This window comes from Malaya genurostris, chromosome 2 (genome assembly GCF_030247185.1).
Source record: "Malaya genurostris strain Urasoe2022 chromosome 2, Malgen_1.1, whole genome shotgun sequence".
NCBI lineage: Eukaryota > Metazoa > Arthropoda > Insecta > Diptera > Culicidae > Malaya > Malaya genurostris.
In genome coordinates this window covers 82,125,857-82,153,102 of record NC_080571.1, presented here as the reverse complement: position 1 = coordinate 82,153,102, position 27,246 = coordinate 82,125,857, and the positions used below count along the sequence as shown (strand labels likewise).

The window sequence follows — 27,246 nt, the reverse complement described above, 5'->3', positions numbered from 1 at the left end:
CAGCGGTGACATTCTTCAAAAACTATGGCCTGCCGCTATAACCGCTCAAGAGCAGAGATGCCAGATTTGCAGATTTGTCTGTAAATCTGCAGATTTCGTATATAGTGCTGCAAACATTGTTTGTTGCAGACTTTTGAAAATCGAGTTTTTTCAGTCTTCGTCAAAATTTACAGACTTTTGAAATTGTCAGTGTATCATACTTGCTAGAGAAATTGAAGCCTGCAGACATTTTTTCGGATCTACTTACTTTTGTTGCACTATCTGAAGATATTTGAAATTTTTACCTGGCATCTCTGCTCATGAGAAAGAGAGCCAAATATCAAGCGGAACAAATTTTCAGACTTCAAAATAATTTTCATGCACAATAATTTTAAGGCTATTAACCGGTTTGGTCGAACGCAAAAGTTTTGGAAAACCAATATAGTTTTCCAAATCACCAAATCACTTTTGGAACCTCAAAAATCATTTTTTACGTCTGATAGGCTTGACGGCTAATGAAAAAATGAGATGAAACTGGAATAATACGAAGAAAGAAATTTCGTATGGATCGATGTCGGATAATAACTATTTGGCTCGAAATAACCCATGGTCCGGAATTCCCTTCTTTCTCCTAATGCTTCATTGTTCGCTACGATTCTCGCTGCTATATGGATAAATTCGAAATCGTAAGCATTTCTGGAGTGGCTTGAATCATACTTAACGAATCTTGTACAAGTAGTTCGCTTCCAAAACATAAACTCTGAACCAATTAATGTAACATCTGGCGTACCGCAGGGCTCTCACCTAAGGCATCTTCTTTTCATTTCACATATAAACGACATTTCCTCCATACTCCAAAATCTAAAATATATATTATATATGCAGACGACATGAAACTCTTCATGGAAATTAAAAATATCAACGACGCTGTGATATTCCAGAACGAAATCAATCTTTTCCACATTTGGTGTTGCAAAAGTCTACTCCAACTCAATGTGAAAAAATGTAACTCAATAACTTTTAGTAGGAAAAACGAAACTAACATTTGTGGAGCATTACAATACAATAATCAATGAAGCAAATAAAGACTGTCCCAGAAAGTATGAATGCACTTCGATTTCGCTGTAAATAATTCACAAGTGTTAGATATTCAAATTTTATTCGATATACTGATAATATTAGACTACAACAATAGAATATTATTCTCAACATTTGCTACTTAGCCATTGTAGACTAGCTGGCGCACCTTCTTGCGAACGTTCCTCATTAAATTCCATACAGACTTCTTGTAGACAAGTTTTGACACTTTTTCCAATTTTTTTCAAACTGTTGAATGGTTTTGGCTGCCGAGACATGTTTCCTAAGATGTGCCTTCATTAATGCCCAAAATTCCTCAATTGGTCGAAGTTGTGGGTATATTGGTGGATTCATGTCTTTTGAGACGAAAGTGACATTTTTGGTAGTATGCCGTTCTACCGTTGATTTCGAGTAGTGGCAAGAAGCAAGATCTAGTCAGAAGACAACAGGATCCTTGTGGTTTCGAATCATGGGTAGAAGTTTTATAAACATTCCTTGAGATATATTTCGCTATTCATTGAAGCAGTGGTGATGAAGGGTTTCGAAATCTTACCGCAGCTACAAATTGCTTGCCAGACCATAGCTTTCTTACCAAATTTTTCGACTTCAATCGATGTCTCGGACTGGTTTAACACTTGCCCTCCTCGCACCGTATAATATTGTGGTCCCGGCAAGGATTTGTAATCGAGTTTCACGTAGGTTTTGTCGTCCATGATTATGCATTTCAAATTTCCAGCAAGAATCGTATTGTACAGCTTTCAAACCCTCGGCCTGATCGATGCTTCTTGTTTCGGACTACGTTTTGGTTGTTTCTGTTTCTCTAGTTCGAAGATTCAAACGTTCTTTATCACGAAGAACATTTGACTTCGGAGTGCCCACTTTTTTTACCACATCCCGAACTGAAACCTCCTTCTTTTGCTCGAACGCCTTCAGTATACGTTTATCCAACTGAGGATTAGCGGGACCTTTTTTTTCGACCCGTTTTCGGTTTATCCTCAAAGGTGTTATCCTCACCGAGCTTCCTGATTGATTTCGCACGGCTTTTTCACTTACTCCTTCCATTTTTACTATCTTTCTCAGTGACAGTCCGCGTTCTGTGCACCATTTGTACACAATTTTTCGACGTTGTTCTGCTGAAAGTCACGCATTTCGAAATAAACTAATGAAAACGAATAAACAACTGCACGAGTGGTTAGAGAAGAGTGTAAACAACAGTACGCAGCCATAAAAATTGACAGATTCTGAACCATTGCAAAATGCCAGCGGTTTTTGGTTGCGTCCATACTTTCTGGGACAGTCTTTATGCCCGATCCATTAGCCGTCAACTACGTTCCAGGAAATTATTTTTAGTAAAACATACTAGAACAAATTATGCAAAATACAGTCCAGTCAATCGAATAATGCACCATTACAATCAATACTGCGAACATTTTGACCTTACTATGTCAAAAAATCAATTAAACTCTCAGCTTTGTCGTATAAATAATGCGTAGTTTGTAAGTGAACATAGCAAACCATTTCTATGTAGTCTACATTTACTTGACGAAATAAATAAATAAATACATTTGAATGCAAGGGTCACAAACTTAAGCTCAAATGAAAGGTTTTACAGTCCCTTAGGATTCTATTGAATTCCATCCGCATCCGACTTCCAGTTCCGGAACTATAGGGTAAAGTTTATTTAAAATTACACGGTTACAGTTCCCGGTTCCGAAAATACTGGAAATTGTGGTCAAAACTTCAAAACTCACTCATTTTCTTCGAAGATGGATTTATCAATTTTCGCAAACTTAAGCTCAAACGAAAGGTCCTATAGTCCCATAAGTTGTTGTTGAATTTCATCCAGGTCCGACTTTCGGTTCCGAAGTTATAGAGTAAAATGTGTTTAAAATTACAAGCCGTCACGTAGAGCGACGATACAAAAAAAAAGAAAAATATCTTCATAATTTGACAAACTGAAAAAATTACGTTAGTTTATACCCAAACAAAATTTCTGATTTTACTTAAATTTGAAATAATATTTTGGTAACAGAATCCTCTAGTGATATTTTTGGAAATATATATATATATATATATATATATATATATATATATATATATATATATATATATATATATATATATATATATATATATATATATATATATATGTTATATGAGAAAGGCATCATTCACCCGCTGACTGACCTTGTCAGTCAGACGTCACAAATAGAGTCTATGGTTATTTGCCGAAGAAGTTTTGCTCATATCTGAAGAAAATTCGGATTGGTTTTGCGTAAAACTGGCATTCAACTTCAATCTTCAGTGCGTTAACAAACAATAGAACTCCTTCTTCCAGAAAGCTAACACCTCTCCATCCGTTACGACTTTTTCACGCGTCAAATAGCAGCTGGTAGCTGCCAGCCGACGAAATTTGCCTCTACAATCCGAAACCGAAACCGAAAAAAAAAAACACGAAAACAACAATAAATCAAAACCGACCCAAACAAAACGATACCCATCCCGCAATAATAGTTCAAGAGCGTCATTAGAACTGGATTAAAATAGGATTAGACATATTTAAATTGAAATAAACCCATCAACATTCAACAAAAGGGCGTGTAACGTGGTAAAATAAACGGGAAAACCAAACAAAAAAAAAACAACCAGAAATACCGCGGCGCGTCGCTCGGCGGGAAAAAATCAACGGCATGAGTATAAAATAAACAAAGCGATGGCCTAACCTCACTGGAACGAAAAAACCATTGATCATAGTGTTCCGAGTCCCGAGGGGACGGGACGAGCGAACGCGTTGTTCGGAAAATTAACATATCACTTTCCTGTGGCTACGGGCTTCGCTTCGTTTCCGCACAGTCAGGCCTTCGGAGGTCCAGTAGAAGGGATCATAGCATGAAATAGTACGAATTGAACCGCAACGCCTCGAGCGAAGGGGTCCGTGACATTCGACCCCTTCTACGGGGAATGTCAATTACTTTGGGCTGGAAAGTCAACGGGATAATCACGGAGTTTCGATTGGACTGATAGAAAGAGAATGGTTTGATTTCGTTTGTGCTGCTGGCTGAGATAGTTGTTCGACGACCAACGCACAAAGATCAATTACTCCCATCTCCGGGACCATCATTTCTCGAGACACATAAAAGTGCACTTTCCGATTCAGTCTGTCACGGGGTGTCACTTCACATTCCCCAATGATTAATTGTTCGTCGTGCCGTCGAAGGTGCGTATGTTCCTTGCTCTTCTTTTACCCCACGGAGGAGAAAGATTCAATCGGAATGTCAAATCATCGTTGTCTGCTGTCGTGCCTCGTCGTGGTTGCGTTTGAGTGATAAATGGTTGTCACAAGCGCCACCCAAACGAACACACGTGTAATCAGAGCAAGCGCGGAATGTCTCCTGCTCTGCTCAATTACTAAGTACCGTTCCACCTCCAAACTCGTCCTTTGACCAATGTTGCGGTTAATGAAGTCCAAGTTTCAATTCTTTTCCCCCGCTATGGGGCGTGAGTCCACCTGTATGTCGGTATGCACGCAACTATGCACTTTCCAGAACGGGTTCTGCGTGTTCAGTGAGCTTGTGATGGATTACAACTCGTTTTGCCCAATTTGGGCGACTGAAGCTGTGGTTTTAGTGTCCCACAAATGGAGATAATACACCGGTGGAAAGGTGCTACTTGGTAAGTTGCGATCATTCCTGTCAGCCGAGTGATATCTTAATGAGGCTGTTAACACACTGACCGTATCTTGAAACGGCGATCCGACCGAACTTCGGATTGGCATAATGAAGGGAATAATATTTTATGGGGTTTTAAGACCCTTCGAAAATGATTTTGAATTCGATTAAGCTGATTTGTAAGCTTGGGTTGGCTTGAAATTCCATTGCACTACGTAGTGACGATGGTCTAGAGAGGTTTCTTCGTGTTTTTTTAATTACAAAAATATAGTTACTTAGAGAATAACACTTTAGCATGAATAAAATACAAACCATAATCGAATAGTTCCGAAATTCCTGAATTTTGTTTGGATCAAACTTCTGGTTCCGGAGTTATGGGGTAAAATGTGCAATAAAATAAGAATATGTGTTCTAACCTGTACAAAACATTTGAAATTTATCTGGATCCATTTTCCGGTTCCGAAATTATAGGGTGATTAGTGGAAAAATACCAATTTCAAATTACTTACTCACTTTTCTAAGAGATGGCGTGACACATGTCAACAAACTTAGATTTAAATAAATGGTCTTATAATTCTTTTTAAATCTCCTGAATTTCATCTAGATTCGACCTTCAGTTCTGGAATTATTGGATAAAGTGTGCGAAATTTTATACCATCACTTAAAGGAACGAAACAAAGACACGTGAAAAATTTCCTAAACTGAATCTATTCGATAGTTTTTATCAGTAGACGGCCAAACAAACTGAGTTCGGTTATCCCGGTTCCTAGTTTCCGATTTATTTATTTATTTATTCGTCAAACAAATTTAGACTGCAGGCGAAAAAAGTTACAATGGTTTCTTATATGCTATACATTATTTCTACGATTTGGTTTCAATTTGTTTCTTTGACATAGATCGATTTTTCGGCAGTTTTAGTTATAAAAGCGCATCATTTGATTAATAAGATTATTTTTGGCATAATTTGTTTTATTTTTTTTTTTTCGAGAATATTTGACGACTTCTAAGATGGCGACTAGGAGCATAAAATTTTTGTTGTGAAAGCAATGATTCAGATTGTACTCGTTGAGAAATAATGTCGTTGATAAAAGAAAGACTTGTAGTTTTGCGGCGTTCTTCGAGTGTTTGTAAGTTTATGAGCATACAACGCACTTTATACGATGGAAGAGGAAATGTAGTCCAGTTTAGTCTACGAAACGCATACAGTAGAAATTGTTTTTGATTCGATGCGTTCTGCTTATACGGAGGTGCATGGGTTCCATACTATGCTGCACTATTCCAAAATGTTAATAGAAGGAGACATGATTTTTCTACTAAACGTTACTGAACTACATTTTTTAACGTTTAGTTGGAGTAAGCTTTTATTACACCAAATGTTGAATACGTTAATTTTATATTGGAATACTTCAGCATCTACAGTATTTGCTATTTCCATAAAGAGCTTCATGTCGTCTGCATATACACACTCAGAAAAGTTTACATATTAATAGATGCACATAAAGGGAGCGTCGCAATTCACTTACTTTCACGATTTAAATCATGTGAAAATAAGTCATATCATTAACTTCACAGTTAATTTAGCTGAAGCTTACATCGATACAGACGCAAAGTTTATGTTTACATGTTAGCAGATGTAATATTGTGTCATCCCAGAAGAAATTACGGCATACTTGAGTTTACGTCAAGCGTAAATTTCAGTTTTTCTAAGAGTGTACAAGTACTTTTAGATGTTTGAGTAAGAAGGAAATGTCGTTTACATACATGATAAAAAGAAGAGGGCCTAAATGTGAACCTTGGGGAACACCTGAAGTGACATTTATTGATTTGGAGTATGTGTTTTGATAGCGTACAATTTGTTTACGTTTTGTGAGATAGCTGCTTCAAGCCATTCGAAAAGTTTTTCTTCAATGTCTTATTTTTTTAATTTTGAGTAGTAATAATGGTATGTCAATTCTGTCGAAAGCTTTGCAGAAGTCAGTATAGAGAGTTTCGACAAAATTTCCATTGTCCATAGCTTCCAAAGTGAATGTATTGAATTCCAAGAGATTTGTTGACGTAGAACGACCTTTGAAAAAGCCATGTTGTTTTGGAGTTATGTAATTTTTTACTTGTTGAAATGTTTTCCCATTGATAAATTTTTCAAATAATTTTGGAATGCACGAGATAATGGCAATTCCTCGATAATTACGTATGTCTGATTTTGAGCCTGCTTTAAAGACCGGCACTAAGAAGGAGGATTTCCATGTTTCTGTAAATATTCCTGTTCTTAGAGATAAGTTGAAGAGATGTTGTAATGGTGTTGTGAGCTCAGTAGCTAATTGCTTCAAAAATATTGGTGCTATTCCGTCAGGTTTAGGTCCCTTTGCTGCGTTGAGGTTTTCAAGTGCATTGAATAGTTCGGCATATGATGTATATATTTCTCGGAAAAAAATTGCAAATAAATTACAAATTTCAGTGCTATCATTTTCAGTAGTTCCGTCTAGGTTTATCTGGGAAGGAAGGTTGTTATTCTTCAGTTTTGTTTTAACCTAGCTAAAGAAATTTTTTGGATGCTCTTTGATTTCGCTTTCGACTTTAAAATTATATTCTTCGTGTGCCGAGTAGATTGCTATTTTCAGGCCATTGCAATTGTCGAGGTAGTGTTGTAGATTGATAACACTCTTATCTTTTTTATAAGTCTTATGTGCTTTCTATTTTTCAGGTTTTTCAATTGCTGGTTGAACCAGACAGGCAATTTGCTATTGTCACTCCTTCTTCTTCTTCTTTTTACTGGTACAATTTCCGAAATTAAGTTGTTGATAATTAGATAGAATTTTCCCACTTCTTCATTGACGTTTCCTTCTATACTCAAAATATTTTGCCAGTTTAATGTACTTAGTCTACATGTTATGCATGAAAATGGAGTATTCAATTGCTGTGTGAAATGCTTCATTTTTCCAGAGTGGATTTGGTACGGCATTCACACAGAAGTCTTCGGTACAGTTTATAAAAAGAAGATCAAGATATGAATTTTGTTTATTTTTCACCGAATTTATTTGATTCAAGCCGAATAAAGAGATTTTGTCGAAAAGAAATTGAAGTGTTTCATTTTCTCCTGCAATTGGAAGTATGCCAATGATTTGTTCGGGAAATTTAAGAGCTGGATATCTTGTTAATATGATGTCTTTGAAGATGATAAAATATTTCGTTGAATTTCCTTCATTTTTGCTGGGCTTTCATCCGATTAAAATGCTGACAGTAGACAAGAATTTCAATCGCATTCTGTTGTGAATGCGAAGAAATTTGAGGATTTGAATGAAGTATAGTGTCACTTTCGTCATTATAGGATACTACCTCAATAGAGGGCGTCGTTATTTCCGAAAATTCGGCCTTGTAAAATTTTGCTCGGCTTCCCGGATTAGTTGGAGTCGGCGGATGTGTTCACTTGTCAAAAATTTCCCATAAGAGTCCAGGTCGGCCAGCGCTTCGATGAAGATTCGTAGGAGGTGGTCAGGTGTTGTTGGAAGGCCTTCTGATGCTAATAGCATTTTTATACTAGTTGGTGTCATACCTTCGATGCATACTGTAGGTTGTTGATTTTTCATGTATGACAAATACAGACGGACCTGCCCCTTTCCACCATCTTCATTGGAATTAACAAGATCTTTTTTTGTCACTAACTTTTTCGTTCCCCCTTCCCTGTTTCTTCACCATCTCGATGGCAACTAATTAGATCTCTGTCGTTTTCAAACATTTTGTTCCCATACCCCCTTTTTACCCCGTTTCCCACAATATTTTTTCATTCTCTTCCGTAACATCACCATCACCGGAAGACCGCTCCAGTCAATGACCAGCATGAGGGCCACCCGCCGGGCCTTTGTAGCCTGGGGGTGTTTCCCGCGGACCCTCACGGACCGAAGAATGCGGCCAACATAGAAAATTACCATCGCCATCTGGAATCAACTCATCCTAAATTCAATTCACTGGCCACTACCGATCGCCAGCTGAAAGCTGGATTCTCGAGAATCCGCGACCCCGGTACTACATTACATAATGATACTACTCTAGTTTTAAGTTAGACGATAATTAAGATTAGTAAATACCCTTGGCATCTTAGAGCTTAAGCAGTGTACCTTAATATTATATTATATTATTGAATAAAAAAAATACAGACGGACGACGTGCATTATTTTCGGGTCACGAAGTCTTGCTTTCAAGAAGCCTCAAAACTATTCCAATCGGTAGTCATCCGTAGACGGCCAAATAAACCGTTTCCGGTTATTTTTTCAAGAATCGAAGAACATTATTTTGAAGAATACCACAGTGTTATAATACGATTGATTTGAGAAAGAAAACATTACACCACTAGGTGGTTTGAAACAGGCTTTTACTCTTTTAGTTGCACATAATTAGTCTTAAAACTCATTACAGTTGCCTAATTGGGCTGCATGAAGAAACTACAAACTGTTGAGTTTACTCCAGCCATGAGTGCCTGTGCAAACTTCCCTTCAACCGATTTAGCTTCTTTTTTCCAAAATTTTTGACATTTCGAGAGAGTTCTCTCTTCACGAAAGCCTAATATCGCTCGATAGGTTAGGTGGATTCGGAACAACATAGAATCCATTCGCGTTATACCATACCATACCAAACATTTTTCCTGTAGTGACAAGATACCAAAGCAGACCAAAATGGCGTCATGGGTGCGTAGGGATGGTAATAATCGCTTCTGCAAGCATTCTTCACACTATGTATCATTGTAGAAGACTCCAAAAACCTATTTCTTCAAATTAAAAAGTTAGACTTTTTTGTGTCTTTACAGTGAGTTTTGGAACATGGCTTGTCACTTGAAAAAAATCTTCGTATTAAGCTGAGTAACTATCGTTAAGACATCAAAAAAAGGCGAGTGGGTAATGCCAGAGACATAACTGGATGTCGTGAATACGAAAAAAACTGGCACGCTCCCATCACTTTTCCGAATATCAGTTAGTTGATTGATTGTATGAATTGTGCAAGCTTTCTCCTTTTTCACTACTAGAATTTGAAGCAATGCACTTACATTAAAGTACAGATTAGTTAAATAGCTAATATTCTACAACTATATATTCCAAACTTGAAACAATTTCTTTTTAATTTGTCAATATAGGAGGTTAGGTACGACAAATTTGTAGTTTATTTTTATTGAAGCTATGAAGTTCGAAGATATCTGATTGTTCTCGAAATTTCAGTACGAGACAATTGCAATGGCCTGGTCTGAAATGTATCGATGATCTTCGGTATGAAAGAGTCATTTTAATAATAATAATGATAGTAATAATAATAATAATAATAATAATAATAATAATAATAATAATAATAATAATAATAATAATAATAATAATAATAATAATAATAATAATAATAATAATAATACAGATTAACCTGTATATATGGCAACCCTGTTTCGCATGGCATATTTTCACACGACCGCATACTAGTATAAGGATGTGTTCAACATCATCACTTTCGCTTTCGCATTGCCGTTCGTAATTGAATGTGTTAGTGACGGTACAAATTATTTTAATTTCCATCTTGATGAAAATCTGCCTTTCTACCGGATTTCGGTGCCATCGTGCTGACGGTGTCTTGTACGTTCAGAGTAGCTGCTTTAACTTAAATGACGCTATTTCTCACATCACATTTCATTTTATACCTGCTACTGGCAGCGGTGTATGGACAGCCCCTTTGCTAGAATTCCTTTCCTGTACGCAGAACGGGAAACAGTGAGACGACAGGTCCTCGATGTTGCTCTCGTGTGTCTTGTTTCGGGAACAGTTGCTCAGCAAATGGTAGGAAAAATGAACCACTCAACTTTTATATGGATGCTCTTGTACAGAAGCAGACCTCTCGCGTGCTGATTGGCTGGTGTTGTCATGCGTCAAATCAAACAGGTTTTTCAATAGTGTACTATTGAAAAACTTCACTGTTGTTGCTATACACGTTCAAGTTGAAAATTTTCGATTCTATTGGTAGTTAGATTATATAAATCCTTGCACAGATCACTGAGCTTTCAAAATACGAGAAAGGCAAACGTGCCTTATGAATTGTCCTCTTCGATACTCGTTTATACCAAACATTTCAGAAAAGTTTAATTAACTATTTGAGATTATGTTTGAGATTAACTATTTGAGATTATGTCACACAACTGAAAATTCTATCATAAAATTGTGATCATATTTCCGATGGCATGTAGCAAGAATTATGTTGATTCGTTAGACACAACAAGAGATATTAACGGTCAAAAACTTATCACTCTCTCAGAGGGTAAATTTTGAAAAGGCACCTCATAGTAAAGTAAGTCGTATTCACGACAAAACTCTGATCAACCATTAGCAGCAGTGGCGCTAGATATATTGAAGAATGAGCCATCGTTCGGACCTTGTTTCGGTTTTCCTTTGATGACTTTTTTTTTCAAATGACGGACTGTTTTGAAGTCTTCGAAATTTTTCTTCCTCGTTAAATGTCCTACAAAAAAAAACATAAGCACTGATTTTAAGAGTTCATAGATTGATCTCTAGCTGATTTTTTCATAAAAAGTGATTTTCTCCATACTAAATCCCATACAAACTTTAAACATCGGGCGCGAAAATATAGTTTCTCAAATCAAGCTAAAATTTTACATGGGGCTTATGAGACCCAAAAGGAACACGTAAAGTTTGGTGGAACGAGAGAATAAACCTTTTTCTCTTTTTCTCATACAACCTTGTCCCACCCTAGTATGTATACTTGTTTACCGTTCTGGTTGTAATGAAGCTTTGGCTTGAACAACCACAGCTGCAATTTGCCTGCCAAACCGAATATTTTTTGTTTGGAAAACTAGTTCTTTTGCTTCATCCTCCAATGCTCCTCTACACAGTTCCGTTGCATGGCAGTTTAAAAATGCTTATCAAGCTTGTATACAAATTTAGCGAGAAACTTTTTACTGTGAAGCAAGAAAAATTACAGACACACACAACCTACTAGGTTAGAATTTAAAATCAGATCAAATAAAATTTATAAATTTCAATATAACAATAACAGCAGGACGCCATTTTATATACACACTGAACAGCTTATGTTAAACATAAAACACATACAACAACAAAACGCATAATTTCTATGAGAAACGTTCCATCAAACAGTCAACAAAATTTTAACAGCACAATATCGGACTTTGAAGCAATACGACGTTTTTGCTGTTTAGATAGACTGATGAGCCGAAGTTTGCAATTAGATGAACAATTCAAACCCAGCCGAAGTTTGCAATTAGATAAACAATCAGAAATCCAAGTAACAATTTTTGTTACGTTAGCTTATTTATGACTAGTTTACAACCAGAAATTTGAGTTGTTGTTACTAATATCTAACCACTTGCGTGACTCAAAAAGCGCAGTTTTTACTAGTTGCTAAGTCAGTTAAAAATAAGTTGTCGTTACGTTGTGATGCCATACTGAAATAATTTATCTTTTCATAACTTGAAAATCATTTTTTTTTTCAAGTAAATTGGTTGAAACTTAGTCACCATCGACATTAGAAACATTGAATGAATCCAGAATACTTTTCTATAAGCAATAAAAAAGTAGTAGAGTACTTGAAATCACAAACTTTGTACAAGGTACGAATTTCACAACGATTTTAAAACTGTCGAGCGGATTTCAATTTTAATTTCATTTATGCGCCTTCAATCAAAATCTGTTTATGAAGATATGAAATAACCCTATGTTCAGAATGCTCAAGAAGAGCGATTTCTCAGTATTTAAAATTTTTATATCATGAGAACAATAATATTATCACAATCGATGTTCAATCCGTGTATTGTTTTATTCGTGTTTATGATAGTGCATAGAACAAAAATCACTATTCTGCCTTTGATTATTTTCGCCAAAAGTAGTTTTGAAAAAAGTAATATCCTGGTTTTATTCATGTTTCATACACTTCTTGCGACTCCATAGTGTGTTCGCCATAGTCAAGCGAACAAAAGTTTTTTAGGTTGCATTTTCATTGTCATTACATTGGGAAAACCAATCGATAGCTATCTTAATCAATCCAAAAATTGTATGTTATAATCTTGTATTGTCTATGTTACTGTTATATCAATTCACAGTAACGATTTACATATACGCTTGCGTGTTTCTAAAGGTTTCACAACGGAAAATAAACCTTTTTTCAACTACTAGCTAAAAACATAGCTGTGGTTGAAGATATGCTAGAATCAAGTAACGATAACTTACATATGATAGTTAAGTCAATGTTTATGTTATAGAGAAACACTGCCGTCACCTTGTTTCAACCAGTATAACATAAAATAGATGTTTGTGCTCTTGTGGCAACACAATTGGACTAAGTGGTATCAGAACTAGTTACGGATTGCTACCATTGGAGTCATATAAACTTATTTTCAACTGGTAGTTAGAAGCATAGTTGTTGTTACAGATATGTTTGGATTAAGTAACGATAGCTTATGAATTATAATTAATTCTATATGACAAAAAGATGTGGTGATTTGAAACGTAAATAACTATTTCGTAACTAATTATGTCATGAAGAAACATTGTTGTCTCCTTGTTTTAACCAGTATAACACAAAAAACATATTCGTGCTCTTGTTCCAACATAGTTTGGACTTAGTAGTATCAGAACTAGTGACGGATTGCTACTTGGATATGGTGTGTAGTCTGAGGCAACCAACATATATTTGGATTTCCAGAAGAGCCTTCAGTCAAATATTGAAATACACTTTTTTAAGCGGTTTTTTTAATGTGGTTTCTTTCTAAGCGGATTTCCAAAGTTACACGGATTCCCCAAGTTACGCGGTTTTTTTACGCGGATTTCCAAAGTATTCGGGGCTCGAAACGCGAGGGGCGCAACGTGATTGGTGCACTTTCAAATGGCTGATGCTAACATACCGATGTCAGATGGCTGTGTGAAATATATATCGAAAAAAGGTGAAAGAATTTCTTGTTCTTACGCAGTTCTAGTATTGTAAGCTTACACCTGTTTTACTAGCGCCCATCTCCTCTCATAAACATCAATAATGTACGGAAATCGAATAGTTTTACCAATAATTTCAACTTAATTTTCTCTGACTATACACATTGCCTTCAGAATGGAGAAACGAGAAAAGAATTTGTTTTGTTTACATATTCAATTTTACTGCATATACAACGCATTGATCGTAAGTGTTTTAAGGCAGGCGATACTATTAGGAATGGATGTTTTGTTGTTCGAAATGGACTGTTGGTGCAATGTTTGGATATATTACTCGAACCATTGAACCATGATCCGGGGGACAACATCAGAAATTGCAAGCAGTCGATTTGACTAGTTCAAATCTTTATAAGATAATAAAGGCATCTAAAATGGCGTTTATCAATCTGCGTTTGCACCAAAAGTCAAATTGGTAAACCTCCCCTCGCAACAAATCTATCTATTTCATGCTCGCCGAACGTGTCACCTCTCTCGATTGACGGAATCTTCTGCCACGGAATGATTTTTCCCTTCTCCGTAACGGTACGTGGACAGACGTAATCCAAAGTAGCCAAGCCACAAAAGCCTATCTGTCAAACTAATCCCTCTTCGTGGCGGCCGGCCGAACCTGCGGTATTCACTCTTCGCTTTCAATCGCTTCTGGTCATTGCCGGTGTTAATTTGATTGATTAACATTGTTATTGGGTGACACTTTCTACCACTTGTTCTGCTTTCTTCATTAGCTTCTGACGTATTCGGTTCTCCCTTCGGCTTCGCAAAGGGCCCAAGCCCAATCAAACAATCAGTAAAACCTATACCGGTTAGTAATCCCAACCAAACCACAAAAGCCTGGTTTTGATGTGGCGCTGGTGGTGGCGAGCTGAACTCAATCACCTGAAACCTCTACTCTGTCACTCTTGCCGTCAATTGGTTCTTCACCACGTGACACTTGTAACGGTTGCCTAGTAGATGTAATCGATATCACCCATTACGCTCGATTGCCTAACCGTCTTGGTGTTGTCTTGAGGGGGCTTCCTGGAACTGTGGAGTGCAGAGCAAACCTCGATGGAGAAAGCGAAAGTATGCGACTCTACCCTTCGGTGGTTGACCCCATCTGGGTTCTATGAGTGAGTGTGTGTGTGCTGGAATCAAGTTCAGTCAAGTGGTATTAGATAATGTCATGTTTCATCATAAATTTGGTGTTCTTTGTAATGATGGATGTTATTTCCTGATGTTTTTTGGAATCACAGGCTGTATCAGATTGACCGAGAAGGTTTACCCGACCATATGTAGTAAGGAATTGAGAATGTAGTATGCACGGGTTTTTAAAAGTTCTTAAATATTTTTTGCGAGTTCAGATATTGTCAATAAATTGTGTTTAATGGACTTCTGATCAAAAAAGCTCTCATTGTTATCAGCGCCATCAATATTTGAGTTTACGAATCAAAGTTCATGATTGAATTACTAAGAGAGGACACCTTATCAGGACTTTTTTTTTACAGGTTTCAAGATTTTAGTATTTCAAAATTTATGTGTATGTTTTCGTTTTATTTCTTGTTTTCCACTTTTCAGATCGATTTTTCGTACCTTTTTATATAATTCTGTAGAAATCCTTTCTGTAACCTTTCTCTTAAATCGTCATTTCCGAAGTTTCCGAAACAGGAAAACTACGCATTTATTTTCTTAAAAGGAGCTAAACAGAAAAAAAATAAGACCGTCCAAACAATGGTCAGCTTTGGAATACCGACAGCTCAAGAAGCATTAAACAAAAATATTATTAGATGATTAGTCGTCTAAACTTCAAACAACAACGAACAATCTCATACCTATACACGAGGGACGCATTTCGGAGTTTTTCATCACACGAGCGGCAATCATTTTTATCACATTATTAATTTCATCAGCTAATTTAGTTGCTTTCGAGGAAACTGCTGGATGACCTTGGTCATCGAGTGCTGGATGGTGTTGATTAGTGCGGTAAAATTTCATTTTCGATCGAATCATCAGCATATCGATACAAATTCATTTCACTTTTGCTGCCATTTTCAAGTGAAGCTCCCAGAATTCATCGTCAGTTGAATAATCGTACCTAGTCATTTGAAGTTTTGCTTGCTCAGTTTCAAATGCCAAGTAGTCTAGCTCCTTCATTGTCTTCGCTCTTGGTAGTGAGCAAGTTCGAAAGAATAGAATTATAAATGGAGTAAAGTATTAAAAATGAAAACTGAAGGAAGAAACTATTAATTTATGTATATTCTGTAACTGATATTACAGCTACCTGTAATATCACACTATTGAAAGAGATATTTTGTTACTTCAAGAGATCAACTGACGGTGGTTAAACTGTGCTTTGATTTGAAGAGAATCGATTAATTGAATGCTTCCGGTTCGGTACGTCAGCAAACGTTGTGTGTGTCAGAGTGTGAAGTTTACTGCAGTAGAGAGATTGTCAGTGTATTTTTCACATTCGGTTTTTAATTTAATTGAATGAAGTTTTACTGAACTGGTCCTGATCAGCACATCCAAAATTCTTGATGATTTATTTTTTCAAAAGTATATTTCACATAAATATATATAAGTAGAAACCGAACACAAAAAAACTTACTAAACATTTACAAAAAACCTGTTTTAATCTACCTAGTGGGGTGATGGTGCCTTTCTAATACTACTTATAATGTCATAAATAAAGGGTGATTTTTTAAAAGGTATAGAATTTGATATTCAAAATCAACACAAAAAAATTGAGCAAATTGATAAAATATTTATTGTAATCGATAGAACGATCAAAATAATTTAATGTTTGAAAATGATTTCATGCAAATGTTGGCCGCGGCCCCGCTTTAGATGGCCCATGTGCAAGGTCCAATTTTGAGACACTCTCTCCAACATAACAGTTCGGCTGAAAAGTTCGTATCGTCTAATAGAAACACACATTTTTTGGCCAAAATTCGTTTTTATTATTCAACATAATTGCCATCAAAGGCGATACAGCGATTATAGCGATCTTCCAACTTTTCGATACCATTTTTGTACTACGATTTGTCCTTTGCCTCAAAATAGGCCTCAGTTTCAGCGATTACCTCTTCATTGCTTCTAAATTTTTTACCAGCGAGCATTCTCTTGAGGTCTGAGAACAGGAAAAAGTCACTGTGGGCCAAATCTGGAGAATACGGTGGATGAGGGAGCAATTCGAAGCCCAATTCGTTCAATTTCAGCATGGTTTTCATCGACTTGTGACACGGTGCATTGTCTTGATGAAACAAAACTTTTTTCTTCTTCAAATGAGGCCGTTTTTTTGAAATTTCGTCCTTCAAACGCTCTAATAACGCTATGTAAAATAGTCACTGTTGATGATTTTCCTCTTTTTAAGGTAGTCGATGAAAATTATGCCTTGCGAATCCCAAAATACAGACGCCATAACCTTACCGGCCGATTGTGGAGTCTTTCCACGCTTTGGGTTCGGTTCATCGCGTGCAGTTCACTCAGATGACTGTCGATTGGACTCCGGAAAGAAGTGATGGAGCCATGTTTCGTCCATTGTTATATATCGACGAAAAAAAATCGGTTTTATTTCGATACAACAGCTCCAAACACTCATCATTCAGTAAAAACCATTCAAGCGAAGAGGTTGTGTTTCGATTGTACTGGCTCGTGAGTTAACGGCTGCTACCGAGACAATTCTAAGCTTCAGGTAGTTAAACTGCCCATAGCAAACGCAATATTCGGGGCGTTTCCCGACTGGAAAGCTAGCAACGAAGGCCATCCCGTTCATACGCACAGAGGTGTAGAGACACAGAGGTGCGAGAGCATAGAAGTGACGAGTCACAGAGGTGCCATCGCATAAAGGTGCGAAGACGAAGGGGTGCAAAGGCACAGAGGTGCTAAAGCAACCCAGTGCTGATCTACCAGGTACCAGAATTTGTACGCTGCGTAGGATCAAAAGAGACGGCATATATCGCGAGGTGCTACACTGCAAGCATCGCATTTGATCGCCACCAAGAGCAAAAGCACTGTACCTGGGGTCAGGTACAGCAAGTGCAGTGGTGTTCACAACGACGGCAGAGCAACTGAGATAGCAGTAAACGACAGAAGACTGCCAATTGGAAACAGCAAAAGACTGCCAATTGGAAATCGTTGGAAGAGCTTCACGTCGTTCTTCACGATAAAGGAACAGAGACATCAGCTACAAGGTAGATTTAATTTAATTTATTTTTTATTTCTTATATCTGAAATTTTACTAAACATAAGTTTTTATTTTGGTATTATTAATTTACAAAAAAAATTTAATGTAATGGATGATCTCATGGAAGATCATCCGAATCCGATTCCGGATACTAGTAAAAGTTTAAATACTCCGAGGGCTAAACATTATCCACAGGGTACCACTGGGCCATGGATAGTCTATCTTCGAAAAAAAGAAAAGATTTTAAACTTGATGCAAATTACAAAGGATTTGACATCACATTTCTCTGAAGTTAAAGAAATCTGTAAGGTTAATAGAGATAAAATTCGAGTTGTAGTTAACGACTTGAAACAGGCAAACGATATTGTAACCTGTAAATTATTTGCTATTGAATATCGAGTTTACATTCCATCGAAGGAGGTAGAAATTGACGGTGTTGTGACTGAAGCAAGTCTGACAGCAGATGATTTACTTAAAAATGGAGTTGGCCGTTTTAAAAACTCCATGCTTGAGGGAGTTAAGATACTCGAGTGCAAACAATTGTACTCAGCATCTATTGTCGATGGAAAAAAGTCTTATCGTCCCTCAGATTCGTTTCGCGTAACATTTGCCGGATCTGCATTGCCTAGCCATGTCTATATCGATAAAATTCGTCTTCCTGTTCGGCTTTTCGTACCGCATGTTATGAATTGCACGAACTGTAAAAAATTCGGACATACAGCTACTTACTGTAGTAATAAGTCCAAATGTATCAAATGTCAAGGGCCTCATAAGGATAATCTTTGCGATAAAGATGTTGAAAAATGTGTTTATTGTGGGGAAAGCCCTCATGATGATCTTTCAGTGTGCGCTGCATTTAAGCTGCGTAAAGACAAAATGAAGCTTTCTTTAAAAGCACGGTCTAAGCGCACATATGCAGAAATGCTCAAAACGGTCATACATGTCTCCCCTTTGGAAACCGAAAACGGTTTTTCAAATCTTGCGGAGCCAGAGGAATCTGACTCTGACGGAAATAGTGAAGATACCTCGTTTGTCACTCCTCAAGGGTCTGTTAAGAGGAGATTAACAAACCACAAAATACCAAAAAAGACACCTAAAATTATACCTTCAAAAAAAGATCCCCGTGTTAAAGCTAAAAAGCCAAATTTAAAACCAAAAACTGTGCCTCCTGGTTTGTCAAATTCACAAACCAATCCAGGAACTAGCTCAAGAAAAGACAATAATCCAATGGGCTCCATTTCACATTCACCAACAGGATTACTGAAATTTTCGGAAATTGTAGAATGGATTTTCGCTGCATTCAATATTTCTGAACCTCTAAAGACCATCATAACAGCATTCCTTCCAATAGCTAGAACTTTTTTGAAACAGTTATCAGCTCAATGGCCAGCTCTTTCAGGTTTTGTATCATTTGATGGATAATTTATCATCCGCCGCAAATGATTCAATCACTGTCCTGCAGTGGAATTGTCGAAGCATCATGCCAAAACTTGATTCATTTAAAGTTTTGTTGCATAGTCAAAAATGTGATGTATTTGCTTTGTGCGAAACATGGCTTACATCAAACATAGCCTTAAATTTTAATGACTTTAACATTATACGTCTCGACAGAGACTCCCCGTATGGTGGAGTGCTTTTAGGAATTAAGAAATGTTATTCCTTTTATAGATTAAACATTCCTTCGACTTCTAGTATAGAAGTTGTTGCTTGTCAAATAAACATTAAAGGAAAGGACATTTGCATTGCTTCAGTATATATTCCTCCAAGAGCTCAAGTTGGACAACGACAGCTTAATGAAATTGTCGAAGCCCTTCCTGCTCCACGTTTGATTTTAGGAGATTTCAATTCGCACGGAATGATGTGGGGTTCCGTTTACAATGATAGCAGATCATCTCTAATATATAATATTTGCGACAATTTTAGCATGACGGTACTAAATATGGGTAGCATGACACGGATCCCAAGACCTCCTGCACGTCCAAGTGCATTAGATTTATCTCTTTGTTCGACTTCAATTCGACTAGATTGCACCTGGAAAGTATTTCCTGATTTACATGGTAGCGATCATTTACCAATCATCATCTCAATTAGCAGTAACAAAGGCATTGCTAATTCAGTTAATATTCCATATGATTTGACAAAAAATATTGACTGGATTAAATACCAAAGTAATATTTCAAGTGTCTTAACTTCAATGGAAGAGCTTCCCCCACTTGAAGAATATGACTTCCTCGTTTGTTCGATTCTGGAGGCCGCAGAACAAGCCCAAACCAAACGATTTCTTGGTCCATCGTCTAACAGAAGACCTCCAAATCCTTGGTGGGACAAAGAGTGCTCAGATGCTAAACACGCGAAACAAAATGCTTTCAAGACGTTTTTAAAACGAGGAGGAGGAACTCCTCAGAATTTTGAAAAATTCTTGGTTTTAGAAACCAAGTACAAGAACATACTTCGGGTTAAGAAATGCAGCTATTGGAGACATTTTGTGGAAGGTTTGTCAAGAGAAACCTCAATGAGCACTCTTTGGAATACGGCCAGACGAATGAGGAATCGTAACGTAGGAAATGAGAGTGAGGAGTACTCGAATCGATGGATATTTGATTTTGCGAGGAAAGTTTGTCCAGATTCCGTTCCTACGCATAGCATTGTTAGGGAGTCTTCTTCAAATGATGATTCCATTGATAGCCCCTTTTCAATGATGGAATTTTCCATAGCACTCATGTCTTGTAACAATAACGCTCCTGGATTGGACAGAATTAAATTCAACTTGGTGAAGAATCTGCCCGACCTCGCAAAAAGACGTTTGTTGGAATTGTTCAACAAGTTTCTTGAGCAAAATATTGTTCCACCTGACTGGAGACAAGTGAAAGTTATCGCCATTCAAAAGCCGGGGAAACCAGCTTCCAATCACAACTCATATAGACCCATTGCGATGTTGTCCTGCATCAGAAAATTGTTCGAAAAAATTATTCTACGACGTCTCGACACTTGGGTCGAGACGAACGGTTTGTTGTCAGATACTCAGTTTGGCTTCCGTAGAAATAAAGGGACGAATGATTGCCTTGCATTACTTTCGTCTGACATCCAAATTGCCTTCGCTCAAAAGCAACAAATGGCATCTGTATTTTTAGACATTAAAGGAGCATTTGATTCAGTTTCCATTGATGTTCTTTCAGACAAGCTCCACCAACATAGACTCCCAGCGGTTATAAATAATTATTTGCACAACCTTTTGTCAGAGAAACGCATGCATTTTTCACATGGCGATTTGGCAACAATCAGAATTAGCTACATGGGTCTCCCGCAAGGCTCATGCCTCAGTCCGCTCCTCTATAATTTTTACGTGAATGACATTGACAGCTGTCTAGTAACCCCATGTACACTAAGACAATTGGCAGATGATGGCGTGGTTTCAGTTACTGGATCCAAAGCTATTGATCTGCAAAAACCATTGCAAGATACCTTAGATAAATTGTCCGTTTGGGCTGTTCATCTTGGTATCGAATTCTCTGCGGAGAAAACAGAGCTGGTCGTCTTTTCAAAAAAGCATGATCCCGCGCAACTTCAGCTTCATATGATGGGAAGAATAATCGAACAGGTTTTGACTTTCAAATACCTCGGGGTGTGGTTTGATTCCAAATGCACGTGGGGAGGACACATTAGGTATCTGATAACGAAATGCCAACAAAGAGTAAATTTTCTTCGAACAATAACAGGGTCTTGGTGGGGTGCTCATCCGCAAGATCTAATAAAATTGTATCAGACAACGATACTTTCAGTGATGGAATATGGATGCGTTTGTTTTCGTTCCGCTGCAAATTCTCATATTATCAAACTTGAGCGAATTCAGTACCGTTGTTTGCGAATTGCTTTAGGCTGCATGCATTCGACACATACAATGAGTCTTGAAGTTCTGGCGGGAGTTCTTCCATTAAAAGATCGATTTTGGGAGCTTTCATCACGCCTGCTAATAAGATGTGATGTGCTGAATCCCATGGTAATTAATAATTTCGAACGACTAGTCGAGCTTCGATCTCAAACAAAATTCATGACAGTATATTTTAACCATATGTCACAGGAAATCAACCCTTCAAGATATATTCCTATCCGTGTCAGCCTCCTAAATGTACCTGACTCAACTTTATTTTTCGACACATCCATGCAGCGCGAAGTGCGTGGAATCCCGGACCACCTACGCTCTATGGAAATCCCAAAAATATTTTCAAGTAAGTTCAGGCATATTAACTCTGAGAAAATGTTTTACACGGACGGATCGCGAATGGAAGAAGCGACAGGGTTTGGTATGTTCAACAATAATGTTTCGGCCTCATTCAAGCTTCAAGAACCTGCATCTGTTTATATAGCAGAGTTAGCAGCAGTTCATTATAGCTTGAATGTAATCGTCACATTATCTCCAAACCATTATTTCCTCTTCACAGATAGTCTGAGTGCAATTGAAGCCATTCGCTCAAACGCTGCTGGCAAAAATGAACCGTTTTTCTTGGGTAAAATAAAACAGTGTCTGAACGACATATTGAATAATAATTATCTAATCACAATAGTTTGGGTTCCGGCTCATTGCTCCATTCCAGGCAATGAAAGAGCCGATATTTTAGCCAAACGTGGTGCTATTGAGGGTGAAATTTATGAGAGACCGATTGCTTTCAACGAATTCTATAGCGCGTCTCGCCAAAGAACACTTGCCAGCTGGCAAGCTTCTTGGGATAAAGATGATCTGGGTCGGTGGATGCACTCAATTATTCCTAAAATATCGACAAAGGCATGGTTCAGGGGACTGGATGTGAGTAGAGATTTCATTCGTGTGATGTCCAGACTCATGTCCAATCACTACACGTTAGATGCACATCTCCTTCGAATTGGACTTTCCGAGACTAATCATTGTGCTTGCGGCGAAGGTTACCGCGATATTGACCATGTTGTTTGGACATGCGTGGAGTTTCGTGATGTCAGATCTCAACTAATAAATTCCTTGCGTACCCAAGGTAGACTATCCAATGTCCCAGTTCGCGACATTCTTGCTTGTCGTGACCTTCCATACATGAAACTTCTTTATCATTTCATTAAATCCATTGGAGTTCCAATTTAAATTTTATTTTATGTTAAACTGTTTTCTCTTCCATGAGTTCAACCAATAGCCAACTATAGGATATTGAATATAAGTGGTGAACTGATACAAACAATCCTGAAATAGTTATAAGATCATGTACAAAATAAATGTATTTTATTTAATGTAATTAAAATAGCAACTCGCTTGATAAAAACAGTGTTTAGATTAACTAATGAGTACCAACATACTAATATGATATTCGAAATGTATTAGGTTTAAACTACTATGTATTGTGGATGCCACGGCGAAGAAAAACTTATGTATATTGCCTATGAAATAAACGTATTTATGAAAAAAAAAAAAAAAAGCTCCAAACACTGCTCAGAATCATCAATTTGTTGTTGTTTTCGATCGATTGTGAGCTCACGCGGCACCCATTTTGCACAAAGCTTTCTCATATCCAAATATTCGTGAATAATATGTCAAACACGTTCCTTTGATATCTTTAGGGTGTCAGCTATCTCGATCAACTTCACTTTACGGTCATTGAAAATCGTTTTGTGGATTTTTTTCACTTTTTCATCGGTAACAGCCTCTTTTGGACGTCCACTGCGTTCATCGTCTTCGGTGCTCATATGACCAGTACGAAATTTTGCAAACCACTTACGAATTGTTGCTTCGCCCGGTGCAGAGTCTGGATAACACTAATCAAGCCATTTTTTGGTATCGGCGGAACTTTTTTTCATCAAAAAGTAGTGTTTCATCAACACACGAAATTCCTTTTTTTCCATTTTTATCACAATAACAAAAGTAGCTTCACTCAAAATGCAATATCTCACAAACTAATAATCAGACAGCTGTCAAATTTATACACGTATCTTTTGAAGGTTGGTACTAACTGAAAATGGTATGGATTTAATTCTAGTGGCGCCCTCTCACAGAAACGATACGAACTTTTCAGCCGATCTGTTATCGACCAGTATTTCACGAATAATGCCACCGTCCCATAATCCACACAAAACAGTGACTGTTTTAGGATGAATTGGTAGCTCCTACAATGCATCTGGCTGCACTTCACTCCAGATGCGGCCATTTTGCTTGTTGACATACCCATTCAACCAGAAAAGAGCGTTTTTGCTGAACACAATTTTTCGACAAAAAAGTGAATCTTCCTCCAACTTTACCAGCGCCCATTCATGATTAAATTATAGACCAAACTGAATAAGTTTGACAATGATATAAGACACGTTTCACGCGTGATCTATCAAAAACAGTGTTGCCAAAAAAGTACCAGCAAAAAAAATCACCCTTTATTACTATGTTTTTTTTAACTTGCCAGTGAATCTTCCAAATGTGAACTTTCCAATTTGTTCATCATCATTCTAAGTGATGGTTTGAAATTTGAACAGATTTCACCCTGTACCTCTGGAACCGGAAGTCAGATCCGGGTGAAATTCAACAGCAGTATATAGAGCCATGGGATCTTTCATTTTAACCTAAGATTTTGAACTTCGGTTAAAAATAAAAGATAGCTTTTTGGTCAATTCGTTTCTCATCAAAACATTTATTTTTAGTTAACGACCAACGTTTCGAAGGTTATACCTTCATCTTCAGGGCAAAACGACTAGAAATATTTTTCGTTCAAATGAAATTCGGTTAGATCATCACTGATGATAAACAAAGTATCGTTTTGAAGTTTTTATTTGGCCTGCAACTGGCACAACTTTTTAACGGAACAGTTTGGAAACAAATTTTGGAGAAATTTTCCCTTTATTGCTTCGTCACTCTGAATCGATGTTTTTGAATTCTCTTTCCAGGACAAGACGTACACAACATAAGTTTTATACCTTATGATTAAAAATAAACCGGAATTTTCATGTTAAAATTCCCGCGCTTGTCCAATCGGTAAACTTTTCAACTCTCACAATGTTGGCAACACTTTTATACACATTCTGTCAAATTTTGACGCATATCGTTGGGTTAGTTTTTGTTTGACGTCTACAAAAAGAAGTGGAAAAATTTTCGTGTGGCGATTTTTATAATGGAAGAAAATTTAGAACAACGGCTCGCCTTCGAAGCGCCATTCGGTCGATTGTTGTGCGGTTTCGACGTCATATTCATAGATCCACACCTCATCACCAGTTATGATGCATTCGATGAATGTGGGGTCACTATCTGCGATGGAAATCATCTCTTTGGCCACATCAACACGACGCTGTTTTTTAATGAAATTCAGTTTTTTTTTGGCACCAGCCGAGAAGCGACGTGTTTCAAACCCAAAACATCAGTTAAAATGTGTTCGGCTGATCCGTAAGAGACGCCCAACAACACAGCAATCTCTCTAATCGGTACAAAACCATTTTGCAACACGATTTGCTTCGCCGATTCAATGTTTTCTTCAGTAACAGATGTTGTTGGGCGGCCAGGGATCTCATCATGATCCAAGCTTGTACGACCACCTTTGAAGCGTTTATACCACTCGTATGCCTGTGTTTTTCCTAGACACGATTCACCAAAGGCATTTTCTAACATTTTCAACGTTTCGGAACACTTAAATCCATTTGCAACACAAAATTTGATGCACGCACGTTGTTCTAAGTTTTCATCCATTATAAAAATCGCCACACGAAAAATTTTCAACTTCTTTGTATAGACGCCAAACAAAAACTAATCGTACGATATGCGTCAAAATTTGACAGAATGTGTATAAAAGTGTTGCCAACGTTGAGAGAATAAAAGTTTACCGATTGGACAAGCGCGGGAATTTTAAAATGAAAATTCCGGTTCTTTTTTTATCATAAGGTATAAATGGCGGTCCGTCAGCGGCGACAGGCTTCGCTGTTGGAAGTTCTACAAAGCACAATAATTGAACAATCGCCATACAGTTTTGAACATATATTCATTTTAAAAGTGCATAAAAAGTGTGAACATCTCAAATGTCAAGCAAAGCAGATTTCTATACAATCTTACGGGTGGTATAAGCCTTAATTAACTTACATTGGTACTACTACCTTGATCAAAAAGTTTCTCGACTTTATTCAGATAATTAAAAATACGAGATTATTCATCAAAATCGATTTTGTCCCCTTCAAAGGACTCTCGATCGACTGCAACACACTTTTGCTAGCGCTTGATCCAATCATCGAAACAGTTTTTATATTCAGTTGTCGGTATGGCCATCAGAGCCATCTGCGATTTTTCCATAATCTCATCTCGGGTGCTGAAACGCGTTCCATTGAGCGGTTACTTGAGTCGACCGAGTAGTAAAAAGTCGCAGGGAGCCAAATCAGGTGAGTTCGGTGGTCGCTGAATGGTATTCGTTTCATTTGCGGCCAAATATTCACGGTAGGCCTACGGTAGGATTATCGCGCCCTTGTTCGCTCGCACCCTCTCATTCTACTGCAACCGCGGAAGGCGATAGCTCCCAGTCTTTTTCTACAAAAAGCTTTTTCTACAAATGTCGGATTGTTTTGCGGCCTTCGAAAGTTTTCTTCATTGAAAAATTTCCTACGAAAATGATACACCCAATGGTTTGTAGAATTTATGGGTTGATCTCCAGCCGTTTTTTTTTTGTACCCCGTACTAAATACCATATAAACTTTAAACCTCGAGCGCGAAATATGGTTTCACCGATGTAGCTAAAATTTTGCGTAGTTCTTATGGAGCCCAGAAGGAACACGAAAAATTTGGTCCCACCCTAATGTTCAGCTTTATGAGAGTCAGTAAAATCTTACCGACAACCGTAAAAATGATTTTGTGTTTTCTACATTTAAATATCCAGAATATTTTTAATAAACCGATCAGCGGAACTGGTGATGATGACTTTAAACACTGACATTCATTTTACTTAATTTTACTGAACGGTACTCGAACAACTTTTTATTACGAGTTCACATGAATTATCCGTATTGTATTTTCCAGTTCAATTTCCAATGTCCCAAAATCATTAAACACAATTTCTTCTCAAAAGCGTATCAAAAGCATATTAATACCCGTTACAATTGAGCCCATTAGAACATTGGAAAGGCAATCAAATTAATCTACTCCCCTGCTAGGGCCGGCCGAAATTTTCTGATCCATCAATCAAAGTATCTTCATTACCATAATCGAAGTGCAGAAGGAAGAAAAAAAACCGTTCGATTCGATCCACTCCAAATGGAGTGGCAGCAACTCGTCGACTGCAACCGACCGGCTGCAGGAAATGCATCAAACAAAAAATCCGGACCGTCCTTACAAATATTTACATAACATTCGATTCGAGTGCCCTCTCGACTCGATGAACCCTCCGGAGTTCGAAATACCCGAAACTCAATG

The 27,246-nt window shown here is 37.4% G+C and overlaps 1 protein-coding gene across 3 annotated transcripts in view; it reads left to right on the top strand.

Annotated features, from left to right (window-relative positions):
- LOC131427065 (uncharacterized) overlaps positions 1-27,246 on the top strand; it is a 279,078-nt gene that overhangs the window by 198,654 nt on the left and 53,178 nt on the right. The window lies entirely within an intron of this gene.